We start from the raw sequence: 22,558 nt of genomic DNA on the forward strand, positions 1-22,558 counted from the left end.
TGAAGGAGATCTCAGCAGGGGCTAGTATCTAAATAAACATATATGGGTAGTTTCAACAACAGTAATAGTTAAGGATTCCCTCTCCCATTATGCAAGCTGCGCTGAATGCTCCTTAGATTGGTTTTAAGATATTGAAGAGGATCTATAGCCGGCAGATTTATTATTTTGCAGCACATGTGCTTTTTTATTTCAAAATGTGTAGTGCTTGCTAGTAATTTAAACTATTAATAGTGATCACCTTGCGGGGCGGTCAGGGACTAGCGGGGAAACTCAGTGTGATTTCATGACACCCAAGATAGATGGGAGGGGTGAAATGTGGACAGCGTGGATCGTAGGGGTTTTTCCACATTTCAGGGGGTGGTTTTTTTTCCTTTTTTTGGCGTAGGGGGAGTAAGAAGTGGTAAAATGAGCAGTAGCAGGGCTTGGAATGGAAAAAGAGGCATGAGCAAGCAAAGTTCTTTTGTAGTTGGCAGGGTTTATAGACATAGGTTTGTCAATGATGAGTAAATGTAATATTTTTTCACTCAATGTGAATGGAATTTAGAACAAACAAAAATATGGAGCCCTTATCGGATGGCTAGCCTCGTTTGAACTCCAAGTACTTTTTTTAGAAGAGACACATTTAAAAACTAATTTTCCTACGAGATGAAGCGAGGTCCTCAGGGGAGATGGATATGGGTTGCGACGAAATTGAATGGTACAAGTCTACATTTTAATAATTATTACCGCCCCATTGTGGATGACAAGACTACCCTGTGTAAAATCAGTGAATTAGTAAGAGGGAAACCCGGGAAAGTGATAACGGGAGGGGATTTTAATTTTATCCAGGACCTAAAAAAAAGATACCTCAAACAAAAGTAAAAAAGAGCTTAAACCAAAAACTAAAAAGGGGATTGAGGCCTTAAAACCGGAACACATTTTGATCGACCCCTGGCGAATTCCCAACCCAACAAAAGCAGAATTTTCATGTTAGTCTGGTCAGTTTCATTCGGCCTCCCGAATCCATTTTGTCGTAATTTCACAATCTCTGGGTGGTACAACCTCTGATATTGTAAGCAATCCATTTTCCAATCAAACTTAGTATAGAAATTGGGGTGAACAAGAGGACAAGATCCAGGTGCAGGTGGATCGGCTCCTTCGACAGATAGATACCAGAGAATGGATTGTCGAATGTTTTAAGATTAAACTGAATACGGCAGAAACTTTCTCTGTTTGGGGGGCGTACAAGGCTGCCCTTCATGGGCGAATGATTGCATTGTCTGCCTCTCTTGTTAAAACAAGAAAAGAGAACATTTTTAAACTTCAGCAGGCTGTAGCAGAAGCAACAAAAACCAGATATACACAGCCCGCAGGGCGGGGGGATGCTAAAGCAAAGTTAGATAGGGCTAAACTTGAGTTAAAAGAGTTTTTTACTCTGGAAGAAATTGCTAGCTCGAGAACCTACCAACAGCGGGTATACGAGAAGAGTCAGATGGTTGGTAAGCTGCTCACTGGGACTGTGAAAACTAAACAGGAGGCATCCACTATTACAGAGATTATAGATCCCAAAACCAGTGTGTCTGTAACAGGTAAAAAGGAGATAGCTCAAGTTTTTGTAGATCATTACTCCCAGCTATATACAACTAAATATAAGGCTGGAGCAAGCTAAATTAGCAACTACTATGACGGAGTCGAGCTTACCTCCTTCTCAGGGTCTAGGGCAAATCAGCTTTTGCTAGATATCTCCGAAGAAGAGATTCTAAGGGTTAATACGTCTATTTCAGGAGCAAAAGCCTGCAGAGCTGATGGCTTTCCTCTACAGTTTTTTAAAACTTTTTCTAAAGAGCTGGCCCCATTCTTGGTGAATCTTTTTAAAAACATCACCAGAGGAGGATGTGTTCCCTCTAACTTTAAGGAATCTATACTGGTTAGTTTTGTAAAAAAGGGTAAAAGTTGAAAAGATGTAAATTCAAACAGGCCTATTAGTCTCCTTAATGCTGATTTTAAAATATGAATGAAAATCTGGGCACACCGATTTATGCTGATCGCCCAGGAGCTTATCCACTGTGATCAAACTGGGTTTGTTGCAGGGAGGTACATGTCTGCAAATCTCAATTTTTAATTCAAGCACTTGATTATGCAACAAACAATAAAATACCTACCCTTACTACTATGGTCGATGCTGAAAAAACATTCGACCTTGTCAATTGGGAAGCACTTTTCTTTGGATTAGGTAAATTTGGTTTTCCGGCTCAAGTGCTAAATATGTTAAAACATATCTACCAAGGTGCTCAAGCTCGGTTGATAGTCAATGGAGATGTAGTAGGGACCGTGGAAAAAAATCGCGGTACTAGACAAGGGTGCCCGATGTCCCCTCTTTTATTTACTTTTTTCATTGAACCCCTTGCGGTAAAAATTCGGGGAAAAGCCCTTATCAGAGCTCCATGCGAAGGGATATCAAAAGTAAAATTATTTGCGGACAATATAATCATGTACCTTTCAGAACGTGGAAAAAGCCCTTTTACAATTTAACAAATTTGAACAGATAGGAGGCTATAAAATAAACTAAAAAAAAACGGAGGTGTTATTACTTAAATAGAATTATGACTGTCTACCCACGATTTTAAGAACTCAGGCTCAGAAAGATGAGCCAATCAGATACTTGGAAATTAATGTCTCATGCCATGTAGACCAATTATTCAATCTAAACTATACAGCTGGGCAAATTAAAATTAAAACTTTACTAGATAGTTGGTCCCTTTTGCCCTTGACATTGATTGGTCGTGTTGCACTCCTAAAAATGTCAATTCTTCCTCTATTAATATTTTTGTTTGTTAATGTACCCTTAAAAATTAATGTTAAATATTTTAAGGAAATCAACACTATGTTCAGGGAATATGTCTGGAATAAAAAGATGGCCAGGGTCAAATTGCCTATAATACAATTAGAGATTAATCAGGGGGTTTAGCTCTACCAAACATCCGCACATACTATGAAGCTGCGTTATTGGATCATACGGCACGATTGTTGGATTTGAATGATCAGATAGACACATATTTTTTTCAGAAGATGATTGCTGAGTCCGGCACACAGATCCCCGCGTTTCTAAAAACATCTAAACTACCGAAAAAGTCACGCTATAAGACTGTGCACAATTATGCTGATCGACTTCAATTGTTGTTTAAACAAGCTAATGTTTCCGGATTTGCCTTTCTGAAATTAGATGAATGTAAGGTGTTTGGTCTGCATATCCATTCAAGCCAGGTAAGATATGGAAAGATATTGGCCTGGAGTACTTGGACCAGTTTCTTAATGGTAATAAAATGATTCCCTGGGAAGGAGTAATAGGCAGGGTAGGGAGCCGAATGAAGCCAGGGTTTTTAGAATATAAACAGATTACAAATGTTATTAAAAAATATATATTTCCCCGGAAAGTGGGGCTTCAACTCCCATAGCTAATGTGTTATTCAAAGTAAACCTGAAGGGAGTTGGAAATTGGTATTCCTTACTTATGAAACATAAGGCACTTCCCCTGGTGGATGAATTTTTGCAAAAAATAACCAGGGAAACAAATTCCGTTTTTTCTCATCAGGAATGGCAGGTAATACCCCAATTAGAAAGTAAGGCTCTAAGAGCGGCTAATTTTAAAAGGATGGCCTTCCTGCCACGATGGCTGGCTTATTATACTCCGGAAAAATTAAATAAATATCATCCGGAAATAGAAAATAAGTGTTTTCGATGCCTCTCCCAAGGTGAGGGAGATTGGCTCCACACATTTTTTACATGCCCGAAGCTTGAGACTTTTTGGGAAAATATTTTTTCAGCAATGAGCCAGTCAATTAAAAAAAGACATCAACCCTGAAATAGAGGTAGCTCTCTTTGGACTTACTAAAGCTAGGTCAGAATTGACCAGAACTGATGCGATGTACATATACATTTGCTCTACCGTAGCCCGCTCATTAATCCTCCAAATTTGGAGGTTGGAGGAGGCTCTCTCTATCTTAAATGGGTAAATAAAATGGCAAGAATAAGGAGATTTGAGGAAGCATATGCTAAACGGGTTGGGGGAACAAAAAGGTTTGCAGTGGTTTGGAAGCTTTTTGACAACTTGGCTGTACCACAAGATCTTTAGCACTTTAGCAAGTTTGCACTTTAGAAAATTAAGCACTTTAATGCACAGCATTTTAATGTCAAATAGCAGTTTTTGTAGTGTAGTAATAATGCCTAGATCTGTCAAATAGAAAAAGGAACCATTGAACTACTGATTTACTTGTATTCTTGATAATTAATTATCTGGCACTAGGGGTAATTAATTGTTGCTTTGATGTTTATGAACTTAGGGTGCTGAGGACTCTTTGCTACTCTCCATTTCTTCATTTCTTTTAAAGATGTATATATCCTGGTTTGGCGGGTCTCGGCTTTTAATTGTACATAAGGTATAGGTGCTATGTATGTATGATATAAGACATATGTGCTATTTGTCGAAATATGAGTATTATTCCTCTCTGATGATTAATGTTATGTTATATATATTTTTTTGTTTTCTGCTCCGCTCAATAAAAACATTTTTTTTTAAATGATCCTGCATTTTCATCTTTTTTGCATTGTTTTGACTTATGATGTGTGATGACCTTTTTTATTTTACTGCCACTATTTTTCCCCTCAAACAAACTATCCATTGAATGTTGGCAAGAGAAAGCATCCTGTTTCTGCGAGCAAGTCCCAGGGCCAGTCCCCAGATAAATCACATTTATTGCTAATAAAATATATTACAGGAGCAATAGGAGCTATAGATATAGGCAAATATCATCGGTTGAAGAATCACTGTTAACCTCTGTAGAGTCCATAACAAATTCAGTAATTCCGACCCACGCCACCTCTAACCAGTTCGACCCAAAGGACCCCATAGAGAGTCTTACAACTAGCGTTGGAGGAAGGGGTTTAAAAAGGATATTGATGTGACATGGTCTACAGGGGATAATGGGTATATTCAATGTATTTCTGAATCAATTTCCCCATCTGAATCCAATTCACCACCACCACCCAAACATGTAAGAAAATCCCAAATCGACCCTGTAAGCACTTTTTCTAGAAAGAAGTCCCTACGAAATAAGCAAATCAACATCCAAAACAAAGGTCTCCAGAAAACAGAAATAGCTCTGGTAGAAACCGTCATGGCTTCTAATAATGTAATAAGTAGCAAACTTGATGCCCTATGTGAAGCACTTAAGCTTTTTAAGTAAAACTTTAACAACACATTGGGAGCTATACATACTTGTTTAAGGAAAGTGGAAATTAAAACTAATTTTGGAAATTAAAACGAATATATATATATATACGGTGTTGGTGTCGGGCATCAATAAATAATTTTGCACTGAAAACGGGTTTGCCTCGTATTGTTTCCAGCGACTAAGAAGACGTGCTTGGTATCATATATATATATATATATATATATATATATATATATATATATATATATATATATATATATATATATATATATATTACCTACTTTTGCGACTGTTGAGGAATGAATGTGAAATTTTCCAAAATTTAGGCCAGCTTTGCTTCGCTACTTCCCTGGAAGTTTCAGTGGGATTCGTCATGTGGGGGGTGAGAAAAAAGGGGGGTCCCAAAACGTGTTTTCCCCATGTTATTTTTCATAGGACGTTTAGACATGGCTACAGCCCGAACCGCTGAACCGAATTACAACAAAATTGGTAAAATTGTGGGGACTGGTACGCAGAAGTGCCTTTTCTATATTTGGGGAAAATTGCTCCAGTGGTTTTTATGAAAAGTAACTTCAAAAACACATATATATCTATATGCGTGCTTCGAGCGCTTACCGGTACGCATACCGGGGAGCGCACCCGGCGCGCCATGGAAATGCGCGAGCGGAAAGCTGATTGGCTCTCGGGTGTCTGTCAACATTCCAAACAGTCCGGAGAGTCCGCCATCTTGTGTCTCGGTAGAACCGAGACAAAAGAGGTGAAAAGAAATGGGGGAAATGATTAAAAGGGGGCAGGGTAAACACCTCCTGACCCCCTAGGTTTTCTGAGGGGGGCCTAGAAGGACCACGAAGGGCAAAAAACCTTTTTTTTGGGGGCAAAATTTTCGCAGAGTGCGCTCCGGGTTCGCGTACAGGTACGCGTACCACGGGGAAAAACAGAAATAAATTTAGTTTAAATAATGAATTTAGAGTTTTTAGAGGTAGGGTAGCTCTGAAAAGAGCTGTTGTGTTATCTGGGTGAATTAAGTACCTACAAGTAGTATTTTTTTTAAAATAAACATTTTTAACAATTTTTTATTACTAAATATAAATTTATTGTTCTGAATTTTCGTAATTTGAAAGAACTTCTAACATTAATTCTTCAGATATTTCATCATTGGTTGTCTCCAAAGAAGAATCCTGGAACTCAATGACTCCAAATATTCAATTAATTCTGAATCCAAAGATTCATCGTAAAAATCCCCCATGCCATCTCCTTCTTCAATAAAGTCCCTCACACTCACTCCCTATAACTCACCACACTCCCTCACTTACCTTTCTTTGCTCCCTCACTCAGTCCCTTTCTGTCACTCCTTCCTTCACTCCCTCTGTCCCCCCTCTCCCTCACTCCCCTTGTCTTACCCTCACTCACTTTTATCCACCCTATTTCACCCCTCTTTACTCACGCTCTCTTCCCTTCTCTCACCCTTCCTCACCCCGTTCCCTTACTCCAGTTCCCTCACTACCCCTTATTCCCCATCCTTTACTCCCCTTCCCTTTACTTTCATCCCCCACTCACCTTCTCTCAGTAGCTATGCTTCAGTCTTCTTCCCCTCTCTTTCCTCCCTTCGCACACTCACTCATTCCGCTTCCTTCACTCACATTACTCCACTTCAATCACTCCTTCTCTCACTCCCTCTGTCCTGTCACATCCTCATTCTCCTTCCTTCACTCCCTTTCTTTTAGCTTCACTACCTCTGTCCCCTCTCTCTCTTAGTCTACTTTCCTCATGCTCACTCGCTTTAACTCACCCACACTCCCTCACTTACCTTTCTATGCACCCTCACTCAGTCCCCTTCTCTCACTCTTTCCTTCACTCTCTCTGTCTCCTCACTCCCCTTGTATCCCGCTCACTTGCCTTTATCCACCCTCTATCACCACTCTTTCCTCAACCTCACTGCTCTTCTCTTACCCTTCCTCACCCCTGTTCCCTTAGTCCGCTTTCCTCACTTATCCTCATTCCCCATGTTCAGTCCCCTTCCCCTCACTCACCTCCCACACTCACCTTCTTTTAGTCCCCCTGCTTCACTTCCCTCCCCCTCTTTTCCCTTCCTTCGCTCCCTCACTCATTTTCCTTTCCTCTCTCACCGTACTCCACTTCACTCACTCCTTGAGAATATGTAAAGAATATAGCTCTTTTTGGAGAATTGGAGGTAGTTCTAAAAAGAACTGTTTATAAGCCCGGAGCACTCCATTGTTTTCAATGGAGCTACCAACATTTCAATGTTCTAATTTATTTTAAATACATATTTATATATTTTTTTGCGGGAGTAGCGCTCTCGCTATGTGTACGGGTGCGTTTACAGGTGCGCGTACCCTGAGCGCTCCGGGGTAAAAAGATTTTTTTTTAAACACTGAAAAAATACATTGAAAAATTAATGTTAGAAAAATAAACATTTTTAAATAATTTTATTAAAATTAAAATAATTAATAGCTATAAAAAATAGCTATTAAAAAAACTTAATAATTCACTTTAAAAACGTAGGTTACAAACTCGTTATAGTTAGGAATTAGCTTTTAAAAAACCTTTGAAATTCACTGAAAAAAACATAGGTTGAACACTCGTTATAGTTAGGAATTAGCATTTAAAAGACCTTTGACATTCACTGAAAAAACCATAGGTTTCACACCAGTTATAGTTAGCTGAACATTTTACTCATACAAAACCATTGAAATTCCCACGTTATAGTTAGTTGGACTCACTATAATTCACGCGCCCGCAATCCAGTGCTGATGATGTCACATATTACATCATTCATGACATGGTCACAGACATCACTGATGACATCACTGATGACATCTCAAATGACATCACTGATGACATCACTGATGACATCATTAACTGACAGCACTGATCACAACACTGATGACATCATTCATGTGATAATACGATGCACCTCCTCACACTCTAATCTAATCTTTGATACAAGCAGTGTTAAATACATACAGTCACTCATCAATACAACACTATCATATGCATTCAATCACACTCCCATTTCCTCATCTATATAGTTATACACACAAAACCTTACTTATTCAAACATATACTAACACATACTTACTCTCTTTTACAATCACTGATACAAGTACACATCGATCCATACAGCCACTTGCACAATCACTGGCTCTCATGTATAGTCATTTATATAAGCCAACTCACACATGCACTGTGTTTTACATATGTACTTACTTGAACATGTACAACCAAGTTGGATCGCACACCACTAGCCTCTCCTCCGGGTCGCCCCTTGGCACTCTGGTACATGTAGTGCATGTAGATGGACGAGTAAAAAGTAGTTCACCACAGTTGGTGGAGTAGTTACTCATTATCCCCAAGTTCTCTGGACCCGAGACATGGCCCGGGTTTCGGGTCAGTTTCCCTCGTCAGCAGAGCAGTGTTTGGGGTGGATGAGAAGGCCGCCAAGTAACCGTCACAGGCCCTGATGCCTCTCCGGCGCGCAGGTGCGTCTCCAAGAGCTCGTCAGCTCAGGGGTCACGGGAGCCCTTTAAGTACAACCAAGTTGGATCGCACACCACTAGCCTCTCCTCCGGGTCGCCCCTTGGCACTCTGGTACATGTAGTGCATGTAGATGGACGAGTAAAAAGTAGTTCACCACAGTTGGTGCGAGTAGTTACTCGTTATCCCCAAGTTCTCTGGACCCGAGACATGGCCTGGGTTTCGGGACAGTTTCCCTCGTCAGTAGAGCAGTGTTTGGGGTGGATGAGAAGGCCGCCAAGTAACCGTCACAGGCCCTGATGCCTCTCCGGCACGCAGGTGCGTCTCCAAGAGCTCGTCAGCTCAGGGCTCACGGGAGCCGTTTAAGTACAACCAAGTTGGATCGCACACCACTAGCCTCTTCTACGGGTCGCCCCTTGGCACTCTGGTACATGTAGTGCATGTAGATGGACGAGTAAAAAGTAGTTCACCACAGTTGGTGCGAGTAGTTACTCATTATCCCCAAGTTCTCTGGACCCGAGACATGGCCCGGGTTTCGGGACAGTTTCCCTCGTCAGCAGAGCAGTGTTTGGGGTGGATGAGAAGGCCGCCAAGTAACCGTCAGAGGCCCTGATGCCTCTCTGGCGCGCAGGTGCGTCTCCAAGAGCTCGTCAGCTCAGGGCTCACGGGAGCCGTTTAAGTACAACCAAGTTGGATCGCACACCACTAGCCTCTCCTCCGGGTCGCCCCTTGGCACTCTGGTACATGTAGTGCATGTAGATGGACGAGTAAAAAGTAGTTCACCACAGTTGGTGTGAGTAGTTACTCATTATCCCCAAGTTCTCTGGACCCGAGACATGGCCCGGGTTCGGGACAGTTTCCCTCGTCAGCAGAGCAGTGTTTGGGGTGGATGAGAATGCCGCCAAGTAACCGTCACAGGCCCTGATGCCTCTCCGGCGCGCAGGTGCATCTCCAAGAGCTCGTCAGCTCAGGGCTCACGGGAGCTGTTTAAGTACAACCAAGTTGGATCGCACACCACTAGCCTCTTCTCCGGGTCGTCCCTTGGCACTCTGGTACATGTAGTGCATGTAGATGGACGAGTAAAAAGTAGTTCACCACAGTTGGTGCGAGTATTTACTCATTATCCCCAAGTTCTCTGGACCCGAGACATGGCCCGGGTTTCGGGACAGTTTCCCTCGTCAGCAGAGCAGTGTTTGGGGTGGATGAGAAAGCCGCCAAGTAACCGTCACAGGCCCTGATGCCTCTCTGGCGCATAGGCGCATCTCCAAGAGCTCGTCAGTCCTACAAGCACCGACTTGCACCCACCTGGGTGATCCACTGAAGAACTGCAAGTACCAGAGTCCTGAGGGGCGATCCGGAGGAGGGGCTAGGGGTGTGCGCTCCATTTATGACGAAACACAATACGGCTCCCTTGAGCTTTGGGCCGACGGGCTCTTGGAAGATGCACCTGCGTGCCGGTTCTGGCATCGAAGCCTTTGACTGTTGTGTGGCGGCCTTCTCTTCCACCCCTAAACAATCTTTCTCTACTGATGAGGGAAGTCATCCCGAAACCCGAGACATGTCTCGGGCGATATACTAAAACCCGGGACATGTATCGGGTCTAGAGATTCATCAGCCCTACAAGCACCGACTTGCACCCACCTGGGTGATCCACTGAAGAACTGCAAGTACCAGAGTCCCGAGGGGCGATCTGGAGGAGGGGCTAGCGGTGTGCGCTCCATTTATGACGAAACACAATACGGCTCCCTTGAGCTTTGGGCCGACGGGCTCTTGGAAGACGCACCTGCGTGCCGGTTCTGGCATCGAAGCCTTTGACTGTTGTGCGGCGGCCTTCTCTTCCACCCCTAAACAATCTTTCTCTACTGATGAGGGAAGTCATCCCGAAACCCGAGACATGTCTCGGGCGATATCCTAAAACCCGGGACATGTATCGGGTCTGGATATTCATCAGTCCCACAAGCACCAACTTGCACCCACCTGGGTGATCCACTGAAGAACTGCAAGTACCAGAGTCCCGAGGGGCGATCCGGAGGAGGGGCTAGCGGTGTGCGCTCCATTTATGACGAAACACTTGAACATGTAGCACTGATATCCATTCACTCATCAACACACCCATGCACACAGTCAACCGCCCATACAGCTGTTTCCACATGCACTCTTGAACCCATACACCAAGTGAATCATCTGCTCACACATCTATGCACAGAGTCACACACCTCCCAGCCACCCACACACACACTCAGCCTCACATACAAATACTTGGGCAACCAATCAATAACCCATACAGCCACTCATATAGCTACTGATCAACACATGCAACAGCTTAAACAACAACAGACTTAATGATGCACACATTCAGACAGTTTAGTCACTAATCCATGCATTCAGTAAGACACATTTAATCACTCACTCATACAGTCAGTCACGCACCTACTAAATCCTTCATCCAGACACTTATACATCCACTCATTCTTCAATATGTAAAACATATTTAAACTTTACAGAAAAACACAGACACTGGATGATGTCATCAGTGATGACATTTGAGATGTCATCAGTGATGTCATTTGAGATGTCATCAGTGATGTCATCAGTGATGTCTGTGACCATGTCATGAATGATGTAATATGTGACATCATCAGCAGTGGATTGCGGGCGTGCGAGTTATAGTGAGTCCAACTAACTATAACGTGGGAATTTCAATGGTTTTGTATGAGTAAAATGTTCAGCTAACTATAACTGGTGTGAAACTTATGTTTTTTTCAGTGAATATATATATATATATATATATATATATATATATATATATATATATATATATATATATATATTCATTCCAAAACTTCTCCGTTTGGGGAGCCCCCGACCCTTCAGGGCGGCCTCTGAAACCGGGCACGGAGAGCCCCGGCTGAATTCCACATCGTGAAGCACCAAAGCAGAGGCCCTTTTCAAATTTCAGAAAGCATTTAATGAAACGAAAGGCACAAAAGTCCTGTAACCCAACTAGTTTCGGCCAGGTAGCCTTAATCATGGACAGGAAATGACATGCTTGGTGTTAGTGCCTGCATTTTATTGGCGTTTCCGTGGTCACCTGATAAATAAAACATCAAAGTCCCAGAATGCACCATAACATAAGAGTCAGAGATGGAAAGTTCGTTATGTTTGCTGATAGTGTAATACACTGTTCAGCACTCTGATGCATTCAAAGTGGTTCACATTATTAATCCAAGTGGTAATCTTAGCAGGATTCCAAAATAAAAGGCAAATGCGCAAATAACGTCCTGCTCCATTAAAATGCCTCTGTCATCTGAAGGATTGGAAGGGGAGTCAGCCCCCACCCAAATCCCTTCCAACGCTGCCGTTCGTGTTCCAAAAATGGCATTACCTCAGTGGGTCAAGCGGCAGCGTGTGGGTCATGCTCCTTCCATAAATCCATTCCAAAACTTCTCCGTTTGGGGAGCCCCCGACCCTTCAGGGCGGCCTCTGAAACCGGGCACGGAGAGCCCCGGCTGAATTCCACATCGTGAAGCACCAAAGCAGAGGCCCTTTTCAAATTTCAGAAAGCATTTAATGAAACGAAAGGCACAAAAGTCCTGTAACCCAACTAGTTTCGGCCGGGTAGCCTTAATCATGGACAGGAAATGACATGCTTAGTGTTAGTGCCTGCATTTTATTGGCGTTTCCGTGGTCACCTGATAAATAAAACATCAAAGTCCCAGAATGCACCATAACATAAGAGTCAGAGATGGAAAGTTCGTTATGTTTGCTGATAGTGTAATACTGAATTACAGTATCAATGGATTTATGGAAGGAGCATGACCCACACGCTGCCGCTTGACCCACTGAGGTAATGCCATTTTTGGAACACGAACGGCAGCGTTGGAAGGGATTTGGGTGGGGGTTGACTCCCCTTCCAATCCTTCAGATGACAGAGGCATTTTAATGGAGCAGGACGTTATTTGCGCATTTGCCTTTTATTTTGGAATCCTGCTAAGATTACCACTTGGATTAATAATGTGAACCACTTTGAATGCATCAGAGTGCTGAACAGTGTATTACACTATCAGCAAACATAACGAACTTTCCATCTCTGACTCTTATGTTATGGTGCATTCTGGGACTTTGATGTTTTATTTATCAGGTGACCACGGAAACGCCAATAAAATGCAGGCACTAACACCAAGCATGTCGTTTCCTGTCCATGATTAAGGCTACCCGGCCGATACTAGTTGGGTTACAGGTCTTTTGTGCCTTTCGTTTCATTAAATGCTTTCTGAAATTTGAAAAGGGCCTCTGTATATATATATATATATATATATATATATATATATATATATATATATATATATATTCAATGAAAAAACCATAGGTTTCACACCAGTTATAGTTAGGAATTAGCATTTAAAAAACCTATTAAATTCACTGAAAAAACCATAGGTTTCACACCAGTTATAGTTAGCAGGAAATTTTACTGACATAAAACCAATGAAATTCCACGTTATAGTTAGTTGGACTCACTATAACTTGCGCGTGTAATGCACTGCTGATGACGTCACATATTACATCACTCATGACATGGTCAGTGACATCACTCATGACATCACTGATGACATCATCCTTGTGACAGAATGACAGACCTCCTTTCACTGTAATGTAACCCATGAAACACAAAAAGACAAATATAAATTAAAACATTTTTAAAAATGGAGATACCCATACCAGTTACAACAACCAATTCAATAATTCCACCATCTATATACACATTTACTCAATCATCAACAGTTCTATATAGTCATTCATAGATATACTCACTCGTCATATGTAGTGATACACCTATACATCCTGCTACACACCGACAGTCATCCAAAAGTTACTCACACACATACTCACACATGCAAATAAACTATTGAACACCTATTTATTTGCATATACAGCTATACACACACTACCACCTTACTTCTAAGGAAACTTACACATACTTACTCTCTTAAACAATCACTTTTAGAAACACATACTTATTTAAACAAGAAGTCTTTCAATCTCTCACACTCACATATAATCACTCATATACATCAATATTCACATATTCTAGATTAAAACATATCTTGTTACTGATAAAGACACTAGTGAGACAGTCATTCACTCACTTACACACGCATATACACACTCATCCACCCAAACAGTCCTGCACATATGCCGTCTTCAAAACACATACAAACAGTGAGTCAGTCATTGATGCATCTATGTGCTAAGTAACACTCCCACCAAACTATACAGACACTCATAATGATACTAAAAAAACATCTAATAACCCATATACACACACATGTAGCTACTCACCAATCCATGCAGCCATTTATAAACAAAGTGAAACACTCATACATATTAACCAATCATTTAAAAAAAAAAAACATCCATTTACACACTTATTTAACCATTTATTCTTATTTATTTATTTTTCAGAAAGACACACATTCACTGGATGGTGTCATCAGTGATGTCATGAGTGATGTCACTGACTATGTCATGAGTGATGTAATATGTGACGTCATCAGCAGTGCATTACACGCGCAAGTTATAGTGAGTCCAACTAACTATAACGTGGAATTTCATTGGTTTTATGTCAGTAAAACTTCCTGCTAACTATAACTGGTGTGAAACCTATGTTTTTTTCAGTGAATTTAATAGGTTTTTTAAATGCTAATTCCTAACTATAACTGGTGTGAAACCTATGGTTTTTTCATTGAATTTCAATGGTTTTTTAAATGCTAATTCCTAACTATATTAGGCCTCAAACCTATGTTTTTTTCAGTGAATTTCATAGGTTTTTTTAATGCTAATTCCTAACTATAAGTCTCACTTTATAAGTAAGACTGTTAGCTCTCTAGTTGTTTAGAACACTCTGGTACATTCTCTCATTGGGCTACAGTTTGGCTACATCTGGCTTATATTTGGGCTATATTTTTTTTTTGACTCTGGTGGACATCTTTGAGCTACATTGGGCTACTTTGGGCTACATTTGGGCTACATTTTTGCTCTAACATATATTAAGCCCAATGTAGCACAATACATATTTTTCAAAAGTTATTTTTTTTAAAAACCACTTCAGAATAGGGCTACTTGTCCCTATAATTTTCCCTTTTTTTAAAAAAAAAAATTTTTTGAGCGCTCCCGGTGCGCGCCCCGGGGAGCGCCCCGGAAAGCGTAATTATATGAAGCGCCCCGGTGCGCGAACCGGGAAGCGTCCCGTTAGCGCCAATGTCGCGAACGAAAACATGATCGTGACGTATCGCGTAAACGCGTCCGCGTGATACGCACGGCGTAAGCGCACCCGGAAGCACTCGAGCGAATACGATCGCGCAACGTAAACATCCAACGCGCTTACGCTACGTGACCCGGAGCGCGCCCCCGGGCGCGCCCCGGGGCGCGTAGCGTAAGTGTGTCAGGTCATGTGAGCTGCAAATAACACTTTTCATTGGTTCATAATAGTTTTGGTTTCATAATGATGAAGCCCCTGGTCTTGTGACCTGAAAATAACACTTCTCATTGGTTCAGGACAGTTTTTTTTTCCAAATGATGAAAGACCCCACCTTTTTTCCTTATTCTGACTTTGTCCTTTGACTGAGGAAGACCTGTTTGTACATCTCTGTACCTTTTTCATCTTAATAATGGCTTCAGTAGCAGCAGCAGCTGGTGCATCTGCCCCACCACCACCACCACCAACAGGACCAGCTCCAGTTTACATTGGTGGTCAACAAGAGGAGGAGGAGGAAGAGGAAGAGGAAGAAGAGGATGGGGGAAGATGGCTGCCTGAACAAAATACCCCATACAAGCCCAAGCCACACATTGTATGGGAGTTTTTTTCACTCCCAGAGGGCAAGAAAAAAGTGAATGCGGCCAAGGTAACTTGCCTAATCTGCAATGAAGAACTCTCAAGGGGCAACCCAAACAAAAAATATTCATTTGGTAACTATACCATGATTCGTCATATGACCAGAAAGCACCCTAACAACTATTCTCATGCAGAGCTCAGGGAACTGGCCAGTAACCTCCCCCATTCTTCAAGGACCACCTCCCAAAGAAACGAACCCACTTCATCGGGACCAGAAACATCAGAGGTGATGTCTTGTATTCAGCCAAGATTTGCTGATTTTAAAATCACTTGTACTGCATGTGGCAAGCTTATCGCCTACGGTGAACAGAGCGTAAAGCTCATCGTCCTTGCAGGTGACAATCACAAGTGCCCCAAAAAGAAGTAATTTTTTGTTTTTTTTTGTTTTTTTGCTCCAGTTGAGCCAGTTTCAATTCCCTTTTTTTTGTTTCTCCCCCTAAAAAAATACAAAAAAATATAAAACTGTTTTGAAAAGCCAAAAAAAGTACAAAATGTTCAAAAAACACAAAAAAATATAAAACAACAAAAAGAAGAAAAAAATAAGTTCTTTTTAGAACTACCTCCAATTTCTAAAAAAAGGCTTCCTTTTTAAAAAACTGTCATTCTTTTTTCCTCATAGTACGCTCCCCGGTACGCGCACCGGGGAGCGCACCGAGCGCTTCCCCCGCGCAAAACGAAAAAAATATATATATATTTTAAATGCCCCGCGGGGCTCTTTTTGAGCCCCCACATCAAACCTAGGGGGTCAAACGGGGTCTATCCCTGACGCCTTATGGTCATTTCCCCCTTTGTTTTAGCCACCTCTTGTGTCTCGATTTTACCGAGACACAAGATGGCGGCCGCTCCGGACTGTTTCGAATGTTTACAGACACCCGAGAGCCAATCAGCTTTCCGTGCGCACCTCACGTGACGCGCCCGGGGCGCTCCCCGGTGCGCGTACCGGGGCGCGGCTATAGATATATATATTTTTTTTAACCTAAATTACTCAAATTCCACTGGAGCACATATCTTGAGACATAGCAAAGGCACATCGGGCTACCAGTCCCTACAATTTTGCCAAGTTTGGTGGAAATCCATTCAGCCGTTCGGGCTAAAAGTGAAATCGACCGCCCTATGGAAATTAACATGGGGAAAACGCGTTTTGGGACCCCCCTTTTATCTCAGCCCCCGCTTGACGAATCCCCCCCAAACTTTCAGGGAAGGACCGGGGCGCCGCGAGGCCATTTTCAGGAAATTTTCAGGCAGATTCGTCAACCGGCGCCAAAGTTATTCCAAATAGAATTTTGAGATTTAACATTGAAAAAAATCCTAACTATAACTACCTACTGGCGACCGCCAGTAGGTAATATATATATATATATATATATATATATATATATATATATATATATATATATATATATATATATGTAGTAGTAGAAAAGCTTTATTCGAGTTATAGACTCATAAAAGCACAACATGCATATTATAAAAATATCACACTTATATATATATATATATATATATATATATATATATATATATATATATATATGTATGTATGTATGTATATATATATATATGTATGTATATATATATATATATATATATATATATATATATATTTTTTTTTTTTTCACTCAAATAACCATAGGTTTGAGGGACGTTATAGTTAGAAATTAGCATTCAAGAAACCTTAGAAATTCACTGAAAGAACCACAGGTTTCAGGAACGTTATAGTTAGTTGGACATTTCACTCGAACAAAACCAGAGAAATTCAGCCGTTATAGTTAGTTGAGCTAAACATAACTTGAGCCCCTGAAATGCACTGCTGATGATGTCACATATTACATCATTCATGACATGGTCAGTGATATCACTGATGACATCTCAAATGACATCACTGATGATATCAATGATTACATCATCCAGAGACTGGGTGTTTCTGAAAAGTTTAAGTATGTTTTTTTTTTAAACAGTTCTTTATGTAACATTTTCTCCTTTTCAAATACATTTCACTATCCAAAAGCAATAAAGACATCTCACATTTCCTAGCAAGCCCCCCCTCCCCACCCTCCATCCACATCACATTTGTAATTGAAATCTGCATTTGACAGCATATATATTTGGGCTAAAAAAAAAGAAAAAAGAAACATATATACAGATAACACATGATTCACTTTTAATTAAACAGAGCAAGGATAGCAGTGGCCGGGCACCCAACCTTCTTATCCCAAACTGGTTTCAGTAACTCCCTCAATCTCGTTAATCCACAGCCTAATAGGAGCCCAAATTTTAGAGCCTTTCTTCCCGGCTCTGTGTCCCCTTCGATCATATACCACCCACTCCCATCGGTATGCCGTGAGGAGTCTACCCAGCCATTGGTGCTCAGAAGGTTGCTCAGGGTCTATCCAGAAAGTAGCCAGACAGCGTCTTAGTACAGTCATAGCTGTGAATAAGAATATTTGGGTCGACCAAGGCACTGCCAAATCAGTCACACCTAAGACTATCAGCAGAGGGGTCTGATTAATCGCGAATCCCAGTAGTTCTCCCAAAATTTTAGCTATCTCTGATTTAAGGCTATTGAGCTTGGGGCAGGTCGCAAACATATGGATAGAATCGGTGGCAAAGTACCCACATAGTGGACAGTGAAGACCCCCCCCCCACTTGGATATCCGTGCAGGGGTGATATATAGGTTAAACCAGATTTAAAAACACTGCACCTGCAAATTAGCCTAAAAAAATGCTGTTTGAGCCAAGTGGACCGAGTTTTCAAACTCTCCAGTCCCAGCTTGTAAAAGGTCCTGCCAGCTGTCCATGTGTTTCGCATGATTATCCACCATTTCCTTATTTAACAATTTATATATAGTAGTCGGCGTGGATGGTGACCTCAACAATATATCTATTGCAGTGACCCTGGAGAAACCGGCCATTCCCCCTGACTTTTTAGCCAAAAAGTCTCTTATTTGCAAACATTAAAAAAATTAATTGTTCCCTATCCCAAATTATCCTTGATTGCATCGATTGGAAGTAGCCCCTTCCTCTGCAATTAGGTCCCCGATTTTCTTCAGTCCCCTCTTGTCCCTATATTTCATATATCCATCATGGAAGATTGCTGGGAGTAAGTCATTGTTGTACATGGGAGTGTATCTGTGATCCCAGTCCAGTCCAAGCTTCTTCTGGACTGATGTCCATACCTTAAATGTGCCTATCAAGAGCTTATAATCTAACCCTCTTAAAATAAGCAAAATCAATGTGGCGCAAGAGGCACCCTCTCACTTCTGTCCCTAATATTAATTCCTATATGGAGACAAAAGGCCATTCTTCTAGTTCTGCTGTTTCCCCGGTTAATAAGTCTGTCATCTGCTGCCGCATTGTTGCCAAATAATACAATTGAAAGTTAGGAACTGCCCATCCTCCCTGATCTCTAGGACTTTTAGGGCGCTTTGGGGGTGTTTGCCGGCCCATAAAAACCCAGTGATCAACTGATTCAAGACTTTAAACCACGAGTTGTCAAACTCCAAAGGAATGGCTCTTAAGAAGTATAACATTTTTGGTAAGAAGATCATCTTAATAGCATTGCTTCTCCCGATCATTGTAAGTTTTAAATTGTTCAATCTGACAAAGTCAATTTTAAACTTTCGGAGCACTAGATCTAAATTTAGCTCAATCATTTTCTTTACGTTTGCCATGATCTCCACGCCAAGGTACCTGGCATTCAAGACTACTCAATCATCGTTTAATTGTATTGAGCTGTTCACCACAATGTGAGTCTTACTTTTATCCAGCTAGTAACCTGAGATATATCCAAAGTTGGTCACTTCCCTTTCGATTTCTAAAAGGGCTTCCCTCGGCTTAGGGGTAATAATTGCCAGGTCATCTGCATAAGCTAAGATCTTTGTGTTCCCTCCAATATTATGCATGGCCAAAATACTGGTGATTCCCTCGATCTTACTGATTAAGGGATCAATATAGAGGGCAAACAGCAAGAGGGAGCAGGAACAGCCTTGACGTGTACCTTGAGTGATCCTAATTACATCAGATGTGCCAGCCATTGCCCCTACTTGAGCAGATGGATTCTGGTACATGGTTTGTACTGCTTTGATAAAACCCCTACCCAAGCCTTCCTTCTCCAAAATTGCCCACAAAATAGGCCATGAGACCCCAGCGAAGGCCTTTTCTGCGTCAAGCAAAATTAGCGCCATAAGGTCTCCGGCAATCTTGAGGAGTCAAATAAAGCAATGGTTCTCCGGATATGGTTAACCGTCCCCCGACCAGGAACAAATCCATGTTGGAATGGGGAAACCAGCCTGCTAATTACTTTAGCCAATAGACTAGATAACATTTTAGCATACATCTTGATATCACTGTTAACCAGCATAATCAGACAATATGATCCTCGTTCGTTAATGCGTTTGCCCTTCTTTGGGAACACTGTTATATTGGCCAATTTCCATGATTCGGGGGCAGCCCCCCAAGATTGTGCACTTAAAAATATCTCCCTCATAAATTCATGTAGGGAGGGTGTAAATTTCTTATAAAACTCCCCCTGGATTGAGTCCGATCCTGCCGCTTTCCCGGCGGGAAGTGAATCAATCGCCCTCCCTACCTCATCCTCCGTAACAGGTGCCTCTAACAATTCCTTCTCCTCAAAAGACAATTGTTCCCCCACAGACCCATTAAATATTCCTCAATTGCTTTGTTCTCACAGTGGATATCTTCAGTGTAAAGCAGCTGGTAGAACCTCTGTAACAAGGAGTGTACTGCAACTGGCTGTGAGATTAGGCCTTCAATCGTGTCTCTGATTTGCGCAATGCCCCCCTGAACTGACCCTAGCGTGTACAGCCAGTAAATGCAGTAAATGACCGACCCTTTCGCTATTTTCGTATGCTTTGCATCGCCAGACATATATCCCCCCACAGATTCTTTTGCTGAAATATCGATAATTGTGGATTTCCCAAATAAAACTCTAGATTATGCTTTATCCGTGTCTCCCCCTCCTGCTATCGTTTCTATCAATTGCATTTCTGCCACCGCCAGTACTGTGTATAGATCTTGCAAAATCTTCTTCTCCTTCCTCTGGGTTGCCCACCCATACCTAGATGTTTCCACTCTTATGCCAGCTTTGACGGTATCCCAGACTATGTTGATACTAGCACTCCCTTTGTTTTCTTCTATGAACCTGGGGATCCAAGCTTTTATATGTTGGATAAATCCCTATTCACAAAGCATAGCCCTATCAAATGTCCATTGCGCCACCGGGGAATGCTTAGCTTGGAAATTCCCTTGTTTGACTTTTACTTTACCTTAGAGTCATTTGTAGCGCGCACGAATCATCCCCAAGGGGATCTCTCAGCGCCTGAGAAAGAAAGGCATCATGAAAAGTGCGACTTAGAAGAGCCAGGTCTTAAGCATTTTTTTAAAATTTGGACAGATTTGGCCAGTCTGGATTAGTTCATGGAGGTCGTTCCAGTGTTTGGGAGCCAGATAGGAGAAGGCACGCCCCCCCCCACTTTTACCTTCCTGATTCTTTGGCTGCAGCGCAGATTGTGGTAACTGGATCTAAGCTGACGGGCAGGCTGATACCGTTTACGTTTATTAGTCAAATAGGCTGGGCCCATTCCATGCAAGGACCTATAGACCAAGCACAACAGCTTAAAAGTAGCCCGTTTCCTGACTGGAAGCCAATGTAATTGGCGTAAGAGAGGAAGAGAGGGGGTTCCGGCTGGTTTATCGAGGGCGAGGCGGGCAGCTGTATTTTGCATGACCTGTAGTTTGGATAACAGGTCGTCCCTAATTCCTACCAGAAAGGAATTACCGTAGTCAAGGCGGCTGATTAACAGCGCCTAAATGAGAGTCTTCTTGGTGCTGAGGGGAATCCATGGGAAGATCTTTCTAAGCATTCGCATGGTCCCGAAACAGGAGCCTGCAAGCGTTTTCACCTGTTCCTCCATTCAGAGCTGATTATCGATTTGTATGTTATGTTATTCATGTTCTGTTATTCATAATTTGTATAGCGCACGGGCACCCAGAGGTTTCATGGCGCTGGAGAAGAGGAAAGATGGTGAGCGGTAGCCTAACCGTGTGCTTGTTTGACTAACCAGGTCTTCAGTGCACCCCTGAATTGCATTAGATTGGTGCAGCTCCGAAGTGAGAGGGGAAGCGAGTTCCAGATCTTTGGGGCCAAATAAGCGAATCGGCATCCGCCGAGGCGTTTCTTTTTAAAGAGGGGCAAGGTGAGGAGAGACAGGTGGGCAGAGCGGAGATTACGAGTTGGTTCGTGTTTGTTTATGAGATGGTTTATAAACTTGGGGCTTTTTCCATGAAGAACCTTGAAGGTCAGGCAGCTTACTTTGAAGGTTACCCGTTGGGCTATAGGTAGCCAATGAAGGGTGGCTAGTAGTGGTTTCGCCAAGCTCCTGCCGTTGCATTTGAATATTAGTCTGGCCGCTTGATTATCCCTAAATTCTTCACCCAGCTTCTCTGGGAGGGGCTTCTCCCAGTTCCGATAGCCACCAATCGGAAGTCCACAGTTCTGCAGCCTTGCCAAACATGAGTATCTCTGTTTTCGAGGAAATTAGTTGCAGAAAATGTTTCCTCATCCAGTCTGCTATGCTGAGCATACAATTTAAGAACTCAGATTTCGTTTTCGTTTCAGCTGCGTATCATCACTGTAGGATATAGTTTCAAACCCACAGTTCCTGATGATGGAGGCCAAAGGGCAACATATAGGTGAATAATGTGGGACTCAATATAGAGCCCTGGGGTCCCCCTTGTCCACTGCGGCTGTAGCTGACACAAAGGATTCTAACTGGACACATTGGGTTCTAGCAGAGAGATGATGCTGGATCCATTTAAAGGATAGACACCAATCTCTCGAAGCCTGTTCAAAAGGATACGATGATAGATGGTGTCAGAGGCTGCCGACAGGTCCAACAGTATTAACAGAGCTGGGGAATTTCTATCCAGAGACATCCTAAGC

This window comes from Lissotriton vulgaris, chromosome 8 (genome assembly GCF_964263255.1).
Source record: "Lissotriton vulgaris chromosome 8, aLisVul1.2, whole genome shotgun sequence".
In the NCBI taxonomy this organism is placed as follows: Eukaryota; Metazoa; Chordata; class Amphibia; order Caudata; family Salamandridae; genus Lissotriton; species Lissotriton vulgaris.